General features: G+C 46.8%; 1 protein-coding gene across 3 annotated transcripts in view; it reads left to right on the top strand.

The window, feature by feature from the left end:
* The window catches only part of nectin3b (nectin cell adhesion molecule 3b), a 350,178-nt gene that overhangs the window by 160,201 nt on the left and 173,950 nt on the right, over window positions 1-16,027 (top strand). Inside the window, exon 2 of one of the 3 annotated variants that reach the window (XM_070891822.1) lies at window positions 5,257-5,290. The exons of the other annotated variants lie outside the window; for them this stretch is intronic. The gene's annotated coding sequence lies outside the window, so the exon portion shown is untranslated. The remainder of the gene's footprint in view (window positions 1-5,256; window positions 5,291-16,027) is intronic. 3 annotated transcript variants of the gene reach the window in all.

The raw sequence follows: 16,027 nt of genomic DNA on the forward strand, positions 1-16,027 counted from the left end.
GTCAGCAAGCACGTCCGCTGCCGCCACTGAAAGCCTGCGGGCCATGTTTGCCACGCAGGGCCTGCCTAATGTCTTTGTGAGCGACAACGGGCCATGTTTCACCAGTGCCCAGTTCAAAGAGTTCATAACCTGTAATGGGATCAAACATGTTACATCTGCCCCGTTCAAGCGAGCATCCAATGGTCAGGCAGAGTGAGCAGTACAAACCATCAAGCAGAGCTTGAAGAGGGTAACTGAAGGCTCACTGCAGACTCGCCTATCCCGTGTCCTGCTTAGCTACCGCACGAGACCCCACTCGCTCACTGGGATTCCACCCGCTGAACTGCTCATGAAAATGGCACTTAAGACTAGGCTCTCATTAGTCCATCCTGATCTACATGAATAGGTAGAGGGCAGGCGGCTTCAACAAAGTACATATCATGATAGCGCAAATGTGTCACGTGAAATTGACATCAATGATCCTGTATTTGTGTTGAAGTGTGGACAAGGTCCCAAGTGGCTTCTGTTGTGGCCAAAGAGGGGAGTAGGGTGTTTCGGGTCAAACTTTCAAACGGACTCATCAACAGGAAACACTTGGACCAAATCAAACTCCGATTCACGGACTATCCAGAGAAACCCATATTGGACCCTACCTTCTTTGATCCCCCAACATACACACCAGTGGCAACCGACACCGTGGTTGACCACGAAGCAGAACCCATCACCCGCAACAGCCCAGCAGGACTCACCACACCAGGCAGCTCAGCAAGGCCAGCTGCACAGCAGCCCAGTGAGGGCCCAACAAACGATTCACCAAAACCAGCATTTGCACCGAGACGATCAGCAAGGGAAAGCAAAGCCCCAGATCGACTCACCTTGTAAATAGTTACACTGTTGACTTTGGGGGGATGGGGGGGGGGGGCGGCGGGGTGGGAGGAAGGAAGGAAGGAAGGAAAGAGTGTTGTTGTATATGAAAATCTGTATATACCTTGTGTAGCCACCAGACGGCTCATTCCCTGGAGTCCCAAGGGATCCCACAATCCCTTGGAGGCACTGGTAGTTAAGGAGGGCTCCCAGGCTGGAGAGGTACTCTCGAGACCTGCAATAAAAGACTAAGGTCACACTTTACTTTGAGCTCACAGTATCTAGTCATACTCTTTATTCATACATAATACATATCCCCTCCATCACCAAGACCATCTACTTCCACCTCCGTAACATTGCCATTTTCCACCATACCTCCGCTCATCCGCTGTTGAAACCCTCATCCATACCTTAGTTACCTCTAGATTCGACTATTCCAATGCCCTCCTGTCTGGCCTCCCACCTTGCACCCTCCCGTAAACTTGAGCTCATCCAAAACTCAGCTGCACGCATCCTAACTCGCACCAAGTCCCATTCGCCCATCATCCCTGTGCTTCAATTTTCCTATATTGCAACAGTGACTGCACTTCAAAAGTACTTCATTGGCTGTAAAGCGCTTTGAGACATCCGGTGGTCCAGGTTTTTCTTTCTCTGATCTACATTGGTTCCAGGTCTGGCAACACCTTGACATTAAAATATTCATATTTGTTTTCAAATCCATTCATCTCCGTGCCCCCTCCCTATTTCTGTAACCTCCTCCAGCCCTATACCCCTCTCCGATCTCTGCACTCCTCTAATTTTAGCCTCTTGCAGAGGGATCGAGTCGGTGGCGAGGGAACAGAGTTTATGGCTGGGACCGAGAACAATGGTTTCAGTTTTCCCAATACAGGTTGAACCTCCCTTATCTGGAACCCTCGGGACCTGGCCTGTTCTGGATAAGGGATTTTTACAGATGAGGGGTGGTCACGTTAAATTGGATGGTACAGATACTGAGCAAGGGGATGTCGGGGCTGGCTGGCTTGGGGCTGTGAGTGCGGCAGAGATATGGTGGGGCATTTGCGGGAGTCAGCAGCGAGGGACTTCAATTTGTTCATGTCGGAGTTCTGCGCATGCGCCACTTGATGGCTGGGAATGGTTCCGGACGAGGGGTGGTTCTGGATAAGGGAGTTCTGGATAAGGGAGTTCAACCTGCATTTAATTGGAGGAAGTTTCTGCTCATCTAATATTCGATGTCTGACAAGTAGCAGGCAATTTCCATCACTCCACCAGTGACTTCAGCTACCTAGGCCCTAATCTCTGGAATTCCTATGAAGACTGGATCTTCTTTAACTATTCCAACTCCATAAGGGTATTGTCAAGGTGAGATCTGTTTACTATATCCCCGAGAACAATGAGGGGCATGGGGTGAAACTTTGAAGAGGAAATGTGAATGGACTGGTGGGATTTAACTTTTGCACACAGGATGGTGCATGTTTAGAATGGACTGCCCAGTGAGACAACCTTGGCTCATAAGAACAGTCCCTGATTTCTCTTAAGTATTATGCTGTTTAACATTTTGTTCATGGTTTTGATTCTGTGCATCTTTTTATTGTAAACAAACTTAATCAATACTTGAGCCTGTTATGAGGTGGCTTAGCATTGTTGTCTTTATTGTCCTAATTGACAGGAGATGTAATTGTTATCTTGGATATTCCATAGTAAGCATTTATCATGGTTAGGGTTGCTATATTTGAGCTATGCTAAGTCAGTGTGGCAGAGAACAAAGACCCAGATTTAATTTGAGCTGTGTTCTGCTTAAGGAAAATATAATCAAACTATTTATTTGGAACAAAAAGCCTTAATTGTAATACTCCTCCTTGAAGGCCCATACACGTCCTCTCTCACCAACCCCACACAAATCCCTCGAGAGGGAGAACTGGTTGATGCAAGAAGGAAGCTGGTAGCGCAGAACAACCTCCTCTGGACACCACAGTAATAGTTACCCAACCCAGTGATACACCTGAGAAAATATAGGATAGCTCTTGTGCACTCTAGTATGATTTGTATCTCTTCCACTTAATACCCTGATCGTGACGTGCTGTATGCAATTATCCCAACACTGCTGTCAATGTTTAGTCTAGGAAATGTCATGTTTAAAAAATATATAGTGCAAGAATATATAAAATAGTGTAAGATTTATTTTTCATCAAAAGAATATAGCTTTGGCGACATCTTTTAATTTATTAAAATTAGCAAGCATACAGAAAATATTACCAGGATGAAGTTTGGCTGCAAGACCAGTTAATATTCAACTCTTGTCATTTGTTCTCTAAATGGTCAAAATGGAAATAACAACATTGTCAAGACATTGAATGAGGTTCTGTTTTCAGTTTTGCACTGTAAATAAACAGACTATAGGGGGCCGAAATTGCCCCCCAGCGAAAACGTGGCGCACTTACTGTTGTATATGCATGCCTGTTTACTGTGTGACGTCTGTAACACTGTTGTGGAACACTGAATGTACCCTTATACTGTACACACCTTACCTGTACACCAGAGGGTGCTGCTGCTGGAGACCTAAGGGTTATCTGCACACTGCAGGTAACCCAATATAAAAAGGAGCTCACAGCATGTCCTCACTCAGGAGCTGCAAATAAACACAGCTTCAGTATCATACCCTGCCTCGTGGAGTCATTTGCTAAAGGTATCTACATACACGACACTTACCCTGCTTGTTGTTTTTACCGGCACGGTGGATGCGGTGGCCTCTTGAGCGAAATTACGCTCTTTGGCCTTTTTTTTTTCCAGTGGCCCAGAAGTCGGTCATAATAGGGGTGGAAGTGCGGCGGTGAGCGGAAGTTCGCACACTCGAAGGGCAGAAGTGGGGCGGGCGGGCGGAGTGTCTGCCGCTGTCACTCATCAACATAGCGCTGATGACGTCATTGCGCTGGCGCATCACCATGTCTCTCCCCTTCACTTAAAGGGGCAGAGCCTGTGTGATTCTTGAAGTTCAGTCCACTGGGCCACCAGGGAGGGTTTCGGCTGGGCCAGGCTGACTGTTGGCCCGGCCGAACCTGGGACATAATTGTTGGCCTGACATGGCAGTCTACCGTCAAAAAAAATTAAGATGGCGGCCGCGTCAGTAGGTCCTCCCCTTTAAATGGCAGGCACACCACCTTTTTAGAAGAACTCCAAGCACAGTGCACCGGCAGAAAAAGATGCCAATGGCGCCGAGCGGTGGCAGCAAGATTTTCTCCGCAGAATTTTACGATCGGGGAGGGATCATCGGTGGTGCCCGTTCTGATGATGCACTTAAGACCGATCAGCAGCAGCAGAGCGGTAGTGGGGAGAGCTGCTCACCGTAGGGATACTGCAGGAGCGGAAATTTCAAAATGGCAGCCATTCCACGAAAAATCTGCGACCATTCCACGCCACAACATGGCCATTGATTTCCAACGGTAATAGACCTTAAGGGAAGGGGCAATTTCGGCCTCGATGTTTTATCAAAGCAAACGGCTGTTGCATGTATATCAGTCAGTGTGATCTGGAATGCAAACTTCTACAAAGATTACTTAGAAATTACTTATCTATTTTAGTTTCAGAGCATTGCTACATTTTTGATTTAGTAAATCACTCAAGATTCAGGCAATGTTTTTGCATGAATTATTTCTTGTTCACTCGATGTTGCGGGGGGCGATAAAAAAATTCACTTCTTTCCAATGCAATTTTCCATCGAAATAGACTGCGGCGATTATTTTCTCGTCTCGTGCAGAAATTATAGGAAAGGGAATAAGGCGAGTGAGTTAGGAAAGTAAGAATAGAATACTTTAAAAATGTATTTCTCATCTGTAAAACATTAAAATTTTGAAGATTTATTTCCTAAGCTACATAAGAAGCATGAGAAATAGGAGCAGTTGTAGGCCATAAAGTCGCTTGAGCCTGCTCCATCATTCTGTAGATCATGCCTGAAGTTCTACATCAACTCCACTTTTCGTGCCCAATTCCCATATCCCTTGATTTCCTTAGTACCCAATAATCTATCGATCTCAGTCTAGAATATATTCATCAACTGAGCATCCACAGCCCTCGGGTAGAGAATTCCAAAAATTCACAATCCTCTGAATGAAGAAATTTCTCCATGTCAGCAGTAAATGGCCAACTCATATATAATTGCAGCAAGACTTTCTCACTCTTGTATTCTAACACCCTTGCAATAAATGCTAATATAAATGTTAGATTTACAATACCATACAGAACTTAGCAGTCCCCTGGATTTTAGGAAATAACAAGCCACTGTGCCTGTGCTAAAAGTCTTAATTAGACTGGGTCTAATAAAGTGCTTAACCCATAACATTACATGGAATCCACCGCATGACCTTGCATGGAGCCGCCGATCATTCTCACTGCTGTTTTTTTCTTTATTCACTCTTGCAGCTCACCTACAGCTTTAAAGGAGTGCCGATTTGAGGTAAGCCCAAGATATATTTTACACTCTGAAGTTTCACTCGGACAATTGAAATCAAATGTATATCTCTCATGATTGCATTAGGATATCAAACATAAAGGAAGTTTGCTGGTCGGAGTAATCTCTTGAAATTCATATCTGTAATGCAGGACACCAACACTTATACAAATAGATATCAGAGACACTTCTAAATAGAATATAGCATTGCACTTAACCTGCATCAGTGCAGCTTACAGATGAGTTGTCCCTGTCCCTGTAATGTATATTAGCCAGACTGGGTAATTTTCGTTAATGGAACCTCGTTTTAACCCAGTATTTAATGTAACAAGGAAATAGAATCAAATATATTTTAGATAAAATGCTTAATTTTTTTGTCATCGTTGTCTAGGGCCATGTGAAACAACAATTTATATGCACTTCCTCCAATACCGTTATCTGCTGCTCATGGTGCAGTCTTGTTTATACTGGTGAGTCTCACATGGGGTAACTTCAGTATACAAATGTAAACTTGATCTCCCTGTGCCTGGTCATGTACAAAGACAAATAAGATGTAAACACAAATGTTTCTACAAATTAAAGGCATCTAATACACAATTAAACAGAGTTGGGAATCAGGAATAGCTATAGAAAACTAAGGTCGATATTAGATTAGCTAAAAGGATGATGGAAAAGAGGATTGTAGACAATTGTAGAAGTAATGGGAAAAGATTCTTCAATTATGTGAAGTGAGAACTGTCAGAGTATTGGGCCACTGAAGGATGCTAGAGGACAAGTTGCAAAGGATTCACAGGGAATGACGGAAATATTAAATGAGTTATTTGCATCGGCCTTCACTTCACTTGACTGTTGAAATGTAATAAAACAGGTAATATTTGTGGTGTCTCTGCACTGTACTATAAAGTCACACGAGGCATATAGTGCAGACAAGGTCACTACATGACCTGCACCTTTATTCCCAGGACCAAGGAGTGCTGAGCCTGCGTGGAACCTCCCTTTAAGTACCTGGCTGACCAGGTGAGGAGTGTCTCCCACAAGTTCATCCCCTGTGGTCAAGGTGTGTATTTCACAGTTGTATACAATGTACAGTGTCGTTACATGTTGGTTACAGTTATGTGAAGGTTACAAACATGATATCACCTTCCCCCACCTAATGTCTTTGGGTCAAAGATTGAGTCTTTCAGGCGGTCGACGCTCTCTCGTGGAGCGCCGCAGTTGTGGCTCTGGTGGTTGAGCCGTGGCATGCGTCTCGTGTCGCCTGAGGTGATTCTGGCCTGTCCGGGCTGGCTGCAGGGACTGTGCATGCTATTGAATGTCCTTGTTGCTCGTTCACTGGCAGTGGTGTGGTTGACATCCCATGGTCGTCTTCAGGTTCCTCAGTGTCCATGCTGAACCTTTTCTTTACCTGGTCCAGATGTTTGCGGCATATCTGCCCATTGTTTAGTCTGACCACTATGACCCTATTCCCCTCTTTGCCTATTACAGTGCCCTCAAGCCACTTGGGTCCCAATGCGTGATTGAGAACGAATACAAGGTCATTGATTTCTATGCATCTCCCCACTGAGTTGCGATCATGGCACTCGGTTTGGAACTGGTGCTTGCCCTCAACAATGTCCGACAGAGCAGGATGAATGAGGGACAGCTGCATTTTAAGCGTGCATTTCATGAGTAGTTCCGCGGGCGGGACTCCCGTGAGCGAATGCAGGCGGGACCTATAGGCCACAGGAGGCACGATAGGCGGTACTGAAGAGAGGGTCCTTGAATCCGGAGCATGCCCTGTTTTTTATGATTTGAACCGCACGTTCCGCCTGGCCATTGGAAGCCGGCTTGAACGGCGCTGTCCTGACGTGTTGGATACCATTACCCGACATAAACTCCTGGAATTCATAGCTAGTAAAGCACGGGCCATTGTCGCTAACTAGGATGTCTGGCAAGCCGTGGGTCGCAAATACCGTGCGCAGACTCTCCACAGTGATGGATGTCGTGCACAAATTCAATATGATGCACTCGATCCATTTCGAGTATGCATCGACAACAATCAGGAACATTTTTCCCATAAACAGGCCCATGTAGTCTACGTGAATGTGTGACCATGGCTTGGTGGGCCAGGGCCACGAGCTGAGGGGGGCCACCCTAGGGGGATTTCCCAGCTGAGCACACGTCGTGCACACAGTGTTCCAGGTCTGAGTCAATTCCCGGCCACCATACATGTGACCGAGCAATGGCCTTCATTAGCACGATGCCTGGGTGCTCGCTGTGGAGTTCCCTGATGAAAGCTTCCCTTCCTTTCTGGGGCATGACTACCCGGCTGCCCCATAGTAGGCAGTCGGCTTGGATGGAGAGCTCATCCATCCGTCTTATGAAACGGTCTGACTCCTCGGGTCATGCTCCGTGTGCGGGAGCCCAATTCCCAGTTAGGACACATTTCTTTATCAGTGATAGGAGGGGGATCTCTGTTGGTCCATGATTAGGACCCGTGATTAGGATGTCATCTTGGAATACAATTGTGCCAGGAATGGATTTAAGCAAGCTTTCCATGTTCCTCTGGAAGATAGCGGCTGCTGAATGAATGCCAAACAGACATCTGTTGTATACAAATAGCCCCTTGTGCGTAGTGATGGTGGTTAGTAGCTTGGATTCTTCGGCCAGTTCCTGGGTCATGTAGGCTGAAGTGAGGTCCAACTTGGTGAACAGCTTGCCTCCTGCCAGCGTGGCAAAAAGGTCTTCCGCTCTCGGAAGCGGGTATTAGTCCTGTAGTGACACTCGGTTGATGGTGGCTTTTTGTCGCCACAAATCCTGACTGAGCCATCCACTTTAAGGACAGGAACGATGGGGCTTGCCCAGTAACTGAATTTAACAGGCGATATTATGCCCTCCCTTAGCAGCCTGTCCAACTCAGTCTCAATTTTCTCACGAATCACATACGGCATGGCTCTGGCTTTGTGGTGAACTGGTCTGGCGTCCGGGGTGATGCGTACCACTACTTTGGTGCCCTTGAAAGTCCCGACCCCAGGTTGAAATAGTGATTCGAATTTCTGCAGGACCTGTGAGCATGAACTTCGCTCCACAGATGAAATGGCGTGCACATCCCCCCCCCCCCCTTTTCCAGTTCATCTCAGCTAGCCAGCTCCTCCCCAAAAGCGCGGAACCATTCCCCGGGACAATCCAGAGTGGCAGCCGGTTCTCTGATCCATTATGTGTGACCACCAAATTTGCACTGCTGAGCCCTGGGATGATCTCTTTGGTGTACGTTTGTAATTGCGTCTCAATGCGTTCTAGTTTGGGTCTGCTAGCTTTGAGTGGCCATAGTCTTTCAAATTGTTGGACACTCATAAGTGACTGGCTAGCTCCTGTGTCCAGCTCCATGTGTACCGGGATGCCATTTAATAGAACTTTCATCATCATAGTGTATGAACTGTGGATGTCTGCCACGTGAACATGCTTTACTTCAGCGTCCATGGCTGTGCCCCAAGCATCCAAATGCCTTGCAGACTCTTCGTCTGGTTCCTCTGCCTCGTAAACTAACTTCGCTACGGGTTTTCTGCACATTCTGGCCAAATGTCCCTTGAAATTGCAGCTTCTGCAGATAAAATGTTGAACCCTGCAGGTTTTCGCATTGTCTGCCCCTGCACCTCCAGCATGAGCTGAGATTGTTGTGGACAAAGGGACTGTTACCAGGCATTGCTCTCTGATTGTCTCTTTGATTACTCCTGATCTCTCTCTTGCTGTGTGTTAATGGTCCCATCCTGGGACGCATTGTCCTTTGTGATGGTGTGAATTGCCGATCCTCCTGCCATTGTCTCTGTTGCTGTCCCACCTTGGAATCTGTTGCTGCCTAGGCGGTGTCGAATTGCCCTTGCCTGCCTGCGGGGTTCTGTATCGCTTTTACAACATTAACTCCCTGGTTCATTGCCACGTTGAAACCAGGGCTGCTTGTGTAAATTATCTTGGTCTCCTCTTCCCCGTCATGAAGGTCTGAGCTATCAAAGCTGCCCTCTCCAAAGTCAAGTCCTTGGTCTCACTAAGCTTCCTGAAAATCCCGGCATGACCAATGCCCTCAATGAAGAAATCCCTTAACATCTCTTTTCCCCCCCCCCCCCCCCCCCCTGCAGGCATCTGTGAACTTGGAGGCTGGCCAAACGCCGAAGGTCCGCAACGAAGTCTGGTATGCTTCGTCCCTCCCGATGTCTGTGTGAATAGAATCGGTGTCAGGCCATGTGTACGCTGCTTGCCGGTTTGAGCTGCTCACCGATCAGTTTACTGAGCTCCTCAAAGGTTTTGTCCGTCGGCTTCTCAGGTGCGAGCAGGTCTTTCATCAGTGCGTACGTCTTAGGCCCACAGCTGGTCAGTAGATGCACCCTTCGCTTGTCGGCTGCTGCCTCTCCCAGCCAGTCTTTCGTGACGAAGCTCTGCTGGAGCCTCTCAACAAAATCGTCCCAGTCCTCACCAGCACAGTCCCTTTCATTTGTGCTACCCTGATTCCCGTTCCCCGTCGCCAAATGTGGTGTCTCTGTACTATAAAGTCACACGAAGCATATACTGCAGACAAGGTCACTACATGACCTGCACCTTTATTCCCAGGACCAAGGAGTGCTGAGCCTGCGTGGAACCTCCCTTTAAGTACCTGGCTGACCAGGTGAGGAGTGTCGCCCACAAGCTCACCCCCTGTGGTCAAGGTGTGTATTTCACAGTTGTGTACAGTGTTGTTACATATTGGTTACAGTTATGTGAAGGTTACAAACATGACAATATTAACATAGATGAATGTATTGTTTGAGATAGAATTAGAAACCGGATGGTGGATATCATCCAGCAGTCGGGCTGGATGATATCCACCTGAGAGTCCTCGGGGAGGTGGGATATGTGCTGTATGAGCCCATTACCTGTATTTTTAATAGCTCACTACACTCTGGGATGGTTTCTTTGACTGGAAGAAGGCTAATGTAGTCCCCATCTTTAAAAAAAGGAAACAAGATGGAGCCTGGTAACAACAGGCAATTAGTTTGACATCAGAATCAAGAATGATGCTTGAGGGAATCATTGGGGATGCAATATATGATTACTGAGAGGGACATATTAGGGACAGCCAACAAGGCTTGAAGAAAAGGAGGTCATGATTTACAAATTTGATTCTGTTTTTGGAAGAACTGACCAAGCTGGTGGATTCGGGAAGCCCAGTAAACATTGTCCACTGAGACTTCCAAAAAGGTTTTGACAAGATACCACATAAGAGCTTTCTCTACAAGATCGAAGCCTCCAGTATTAGTGGTAATATAGGGCCCAAGTTTCGGCTGTCCTGCAGAACGGCGCATCTCCGAGAGGCCTGCCTATTTTGTAGAATTAAAAGCGCGCCGAAAACTTACCTCGTACTTCTGTGTTTAGCAGTCGGCACAGTGCAGCACAATCGGGTGGGGGCGGAGCTACAGCCCTGCACCGAAAAGAGTGCTGGGAGCTGTGCATGTGCCCAGTCGCTCCTGGCCCTCCCAACGCGTCCTGTCTTCCCTGACCGAAGGGACGTCGCAATGTTCGCCGCCCCTATCCCGGGCCGAGTGGCCTGCCTGTCTTTACTGGCCCTCGCCTCGCCTCGTCGCCACTGCCCTTACCTCCCCGGTGGCGGGCCCCACCCAAACTACTCCCCGGTGGCGGACACCACCTCGGTGGCGGGCCCCACCCGAACACCACCTCAGTGGTGGGACCCACCCGAACTCCTCCCCAGTGGCGGACCCCACCCGAACACCATCTCGGCAACTGGGCCCGACGACCAACTCTTCGGCAGACTGTTGGAGGGCTCCCGGTGCTCCCGAGCGGATAGGTGCTGCAGTAGGTGAGTAAAAACTTTTTATTTATTTGTTAATTTTTTAATAATTTTTGATTTTTTGATTTATTGATTTATTTATCATTTATTATTGATGATGGCTCTTCATTGCTAAAAGTGAAGTGTTTAATGCTTTGGAAAATCCCCTAACTTCCCATCTCCCCACCGCCCCATCTGTGGCTACCTGCACCTAATTCTAAAGTGTAGGCAAGGTTTTTCTGAGCGTACAAAAGTCGACACTTGCTCTGTTCTAAGTTAGTTTGGAGTAACTGCCTAAACTTGCAAAACTGGCGTAAGTGGCTGGTAATGCCCCCTTTGGGGGAAAAAAACTGAACTAAAACAAAACTACACTAACTCACTAGAACTGGAGCAAACTAAATGCCGAGAATTGCGATTTCTAAGATACTCCAAACTAAACTAGTTGCTCCAAAAAAATAGGAGCAACTCCAGCCAAAACTTGGACATAGTGAGCTGGATTGAGAACTAGCTGGAAGGTTGTAGGCAGAAAGTAGTAATAGCTGGATTTGGATCTGTTGGGCGACCGGCTACCAGTGACGTCTGCAGGTATTGGTGTTAGAAACATAGAAACATAGAAAATAGGTGCAGGAGTAGGCCATTCGGCCCTTCGAGCCTGCACCACCATTCAATAAGATCACGGCTGATCATTCACCTCAGTACCCATTTCCTGCTTTCTCTCCATACCCCTCGATCCCTTTAGCCATAAGGGCCATAACTAACTCCCTCTTGAACCAATGAACTGGCATCAACAACAACTCTGCGGCAGGGAATTCCACAGGTTAACAACTCTCTGAGTGAAGAAGTTTCTCCTCATCTCAGTCCTAAATGGCCTACCCCTTATCCTAAGATTGAGTCCCCTGGTTTTTGACTTCCCCAACATCGGGAACATGCTTCCCGCATTAACCTGTCCTGTCCCTGGGATGGCCGGCTCTCTAGTTGGTTCCTCGACATATTGGTCAAGAAAACCATCCCTAATACACTCCAGGAAATCCTCCTCCACCGCATTGCTACCAGTTTGGTTCGCCCAATCTATATGTAAATAAAGTCGCCCATGATAACTGCTGTACCTTTTATTGCACGCATCCCTTATTTCTTGTTTGATGCTGTCCCCAACCTCACTACTACTGTTTGGTGGTCTATACACAACTCCCACCAGCGTTTTCTTCCCTTTGGTATTCCGTAGCTCCACCCATACCGATTCCACATCACCCAAGCCAATGTCCTTCCTTACTATTGCATTAATTTCCTCTTTAACCAGAAACGCCACCCGCCTCCTTTTCCTTTCTGTCTATCCTCTTCACTATTTTTATTAATTATCTAGATGTATGTGTAGGTGGTGTGTGGCACGATTTGCAAGTTTGCAGATGATCCCAAAATTTGTGTGAGTGTTAGGTGGGTTGCCAACTCGGGTTGGAGGCATTCCTGGAGGTTTGATCACATGACATTCTGACATGGCATGACATCTGTCACATGAATTATACAAATTCTACATTATAATGGTTGGTCCCCTGTAGTTGAGTATTTTTGCTTGTGGTTTCGTGCCAGCTGCTGTTCCAAGTGGCAGGAGGCCACCCTTAAGCAGGTGAAGAGGGAAAACCAAATGTTGAGAGACGAAAACCGAGGGTGGGGAATCTTAAGGTGGGGAAGCAATTCGCAGAAGGGAAACCAGAGGTGGAAGGAACTTTGATTCCACCAGTAACTAATGGTAATGGCACTGATAACTCATCATCATCATAGGCAGACCTTCAAACGAGGATGACTTGCTTCCACACCAAAAGGGATGAGTTTGCAGATGTTTCAATGAAGGACCCGATATTCCAGTCCTGAATTCCAGGGATGGAAGATGCCTGTGCATGGATTTGTTTTCATGTGTGGTGACTCTTGCACATCAGCCACCACACTGGCCTTTATCCAGTGGCAAGGGTTAACCAAGACGACTGGAGACCTGCTCTGCTGCAAGGACTCAGTGCGCGCACACATCGCAGTGTGGGCTGCCCATGCTGCCCCTGGGCCTGCAGTTCTTCTGGGCCCCGTACCCCCATTTGCACCTCCGCCACGATCTCTCGCCACTCCTCCACCACGATCTCTTGCCACTCCTATGTCACAAAACATTCACCGCACCTCTGCTACGATCTCTCACCACACCTCCGCACCAAACATTTGCTGCACCTCCGCCACGATCCCACGCCGAGTCTTAGCCACGATAACTATATGTAAAATTCCCCTCGTAACCAGCAGTAATGCAATAACACTGATATGTAATGAGTAGTAATCGATGTGATGCCGATATCCTACCTGTAACTAGTAGTAATGCTATAACCTGCTGATATTCACCCTGAAACAGTAGCCCGAATCATCCTGCACTGCACAAGGTGTGGTCAGGCTCCCCAGTTGATGCCACTTTTAACACTCCTTGGACTCAGACTGGTTTGGACTCAGTTCTTTATAAAGGTGACAACTCTGAACTGGGAACCTCAGTCAGAGGTGGTCTGTACCTGGACTTCATACGTCAAAACCGGGTGGCACAGTCCGACCTGAACCAAACCAAGAGATCGCACATAGGGCAGCGTGCTTAGTGTTTGGGGCACTTCTTGAGCTCAGCTCAGCGCCAACCACTCCAAGGACTCAAACTCTATTAAGGGAAAATTTTTCATAGAAATTAACACACAGGAGGAAGCCATTCGCCCCCCCAGTGCTGCCACTCGCTCCTGTAACCGCCCTCGTCTCCAAAATAACTTTTTATATTCTTCCTTTTCAAATATATATCCCATTCCGTTTGAAATAAAGTTTTAGGCTCTACCTCAATTGCCACATGTGGTGAAGTATCCCATGGTCTATTAGCCTTAGTGCAAGAACTTTTTTTCTCCCTCTTGTTTCTTCCAGTGAGAATCCTTGGTTTCTGTTCCTAGTTCCCCATTTACACAGCAGTGAAAATATTGGCTCTGAAATTCCGATGTCCCGGGTCCGTAAGAAGTTTCTACGGACCCCGGGAAGGCATCAGAAAAGCCGGTTTTCAGCGCGCAATGCGTTTGTGCTGAAAACCGGCTTTTCCGATCTGTCAAGTTTCTGGCTTGCCAGATCATCCGCAGATCGGGAGCGAGGACACTTGCAGGGCAAGATTTCTGATATTTATGAATATATTGCCCTGCAAATGTCCTTTTAAAATCTTAAAGCAGGCATGTAGCCTACTTTTACAGGCGCAAGTGTTTAAAAATACACACACACATTAAAAATAAAGTTATAAAAACACATTTTATTTTTAAAAACCCTCCCCACTACGGCAAGTTTATTTTAAGGCTTAATTAAAAAAACATATTCAAAAAAAATAGTTTGCCGACTTTTTTTAAACAACTTTAATTTAAATAAATGTGTACTTTATTTTCTATTTTTTTAATTGTGTTTTGGGTGTTTGGGGGGAGGGGGGTTTCTCATTCATAGGAATTACGGAACTCCTATTGCTATGAATGAGAACTATACTGTACCTGATTGGCTGCTGTCTCCAGATCCTGGCCTGTGCACGCGTGCACGCGCTGCTTGCGCAGTCACCAGAGGCTTCAGGCTCGGAAGTTCGGACAGACACAGCAGCAGCTTTTTTCTGTTTCTAGGTTGTTTGCCCGTGGGAAGAGGTCAACCGGAATTTCAGGGCCATTCTTTCATTATTTACCCACAGTAAGGTCCCCAGGTTTCACTTACCCATTTAACTGGCTGCTCCTTTCTTATTGCTGCTCCTACCCACCACTTTGCTGATGCTGCGCCCAGCTCTGTGGGAAATGCTAGTTCCAGCCCCACTCCATCCCATTTTCCCCAATCTCTCAACCACTAGTCCCATTTTCTTCCACGACATCCCATCTCTTAACTTCCCCTTCTCTCACCCCACAGTCGTCTCCTCTTCTCTCCCCCTCTCTTTTCCCCCCCCCCCACTCTCGAGCCCCTTGATTTCAGACCTCCTCCAGATTCCAAAGCCGTCCATTTCAAACCTCCCTCAAGTTCAGAGATTCCCCAAATGGCCACCGACAATTCCTGAACCACCCGATTCCAGATTCTCCAGCCCCCAGCTCCATGCGGTCATGGCTCTCTACAAAAGTGGTCGGGTGACGTCACCGAGCTGAAGGCTTTAACAACAGGAGGTGGTGCACACTGTGCCTGGAAATTTGAATAGCTGGTCTACCGGGCTGCTGGAGGCTAAGCTCAGGAGAGGTAACTCCAAATCTGGGAAACTGACGGTCATTCCTGGAGCATTGGGAACCCTAGTGTCAGAACTGTGGACGATGCTCCACTGCTTCAGGCAGGATGTTGATGTGTTGGGGGATTGGCTCATGTCTGTCAAATGATGTTTAACTTGGAAAAGTGCAGTATTATGCGTGTGGGCAGGGTAAATGCTGAACATGCATACGCTCTCTGGGGAAAAGCATTGTAAAGCAGGTAGAGAGAGAGATCTAGGTGTTTAATGCATAGATTGCTAAAGGTTCATGAGCAATGCTGTGAAGCCATAGCTAGAGCGAATAGGGTGTTAGGGTGCGTTTGTAGGAAAATTGACGAGACAAAGCATACTGTTCTTGTACAAGACCTTAGTCAGGCCTCAATTATAATATTGTGTCTGATTTTAGTCGCCTCAAATAATGGGTGATATTGAGGCTTTAGAAAGGGTATAGAGGATGTCCACTAGATTAATTCTCAGTTTGAAACACCTTGGTTATCAAAATAGGCTAAAAGAGCTAGAGGTGTGTGTGTGTGCGTATGTGTATGTTTATTTTTTTTTAATCTCTTTTCAACTGTTTGTTTTACTGCATTCTCATTGCCTCACAAATAAGTTTTCATCATTTTCTAACATTGTTTAAACTCTCTGACAGGAGTCAACACACTTGACTGACTCTCTTACCTGTTGTATTTCCTCTATTATTTATTGATGT

The sequence above is a fragment of the Pristiophorus japonicus genome, chromosome 10, assembly GCF_044704955.1.
Source record: "Pristiophorus japonicus isolate sPriJap1 chromosome 10, sPriJap1.hap1, whole genome shotgun sequence".
Classification (NCBI taxonomy): domain Eukaryota; kingdom Metazoa; phylum Chordata; class Chondrichthyes; family Pristiophoridae; genus Pristiophorus; species Pristiophorus japonicus.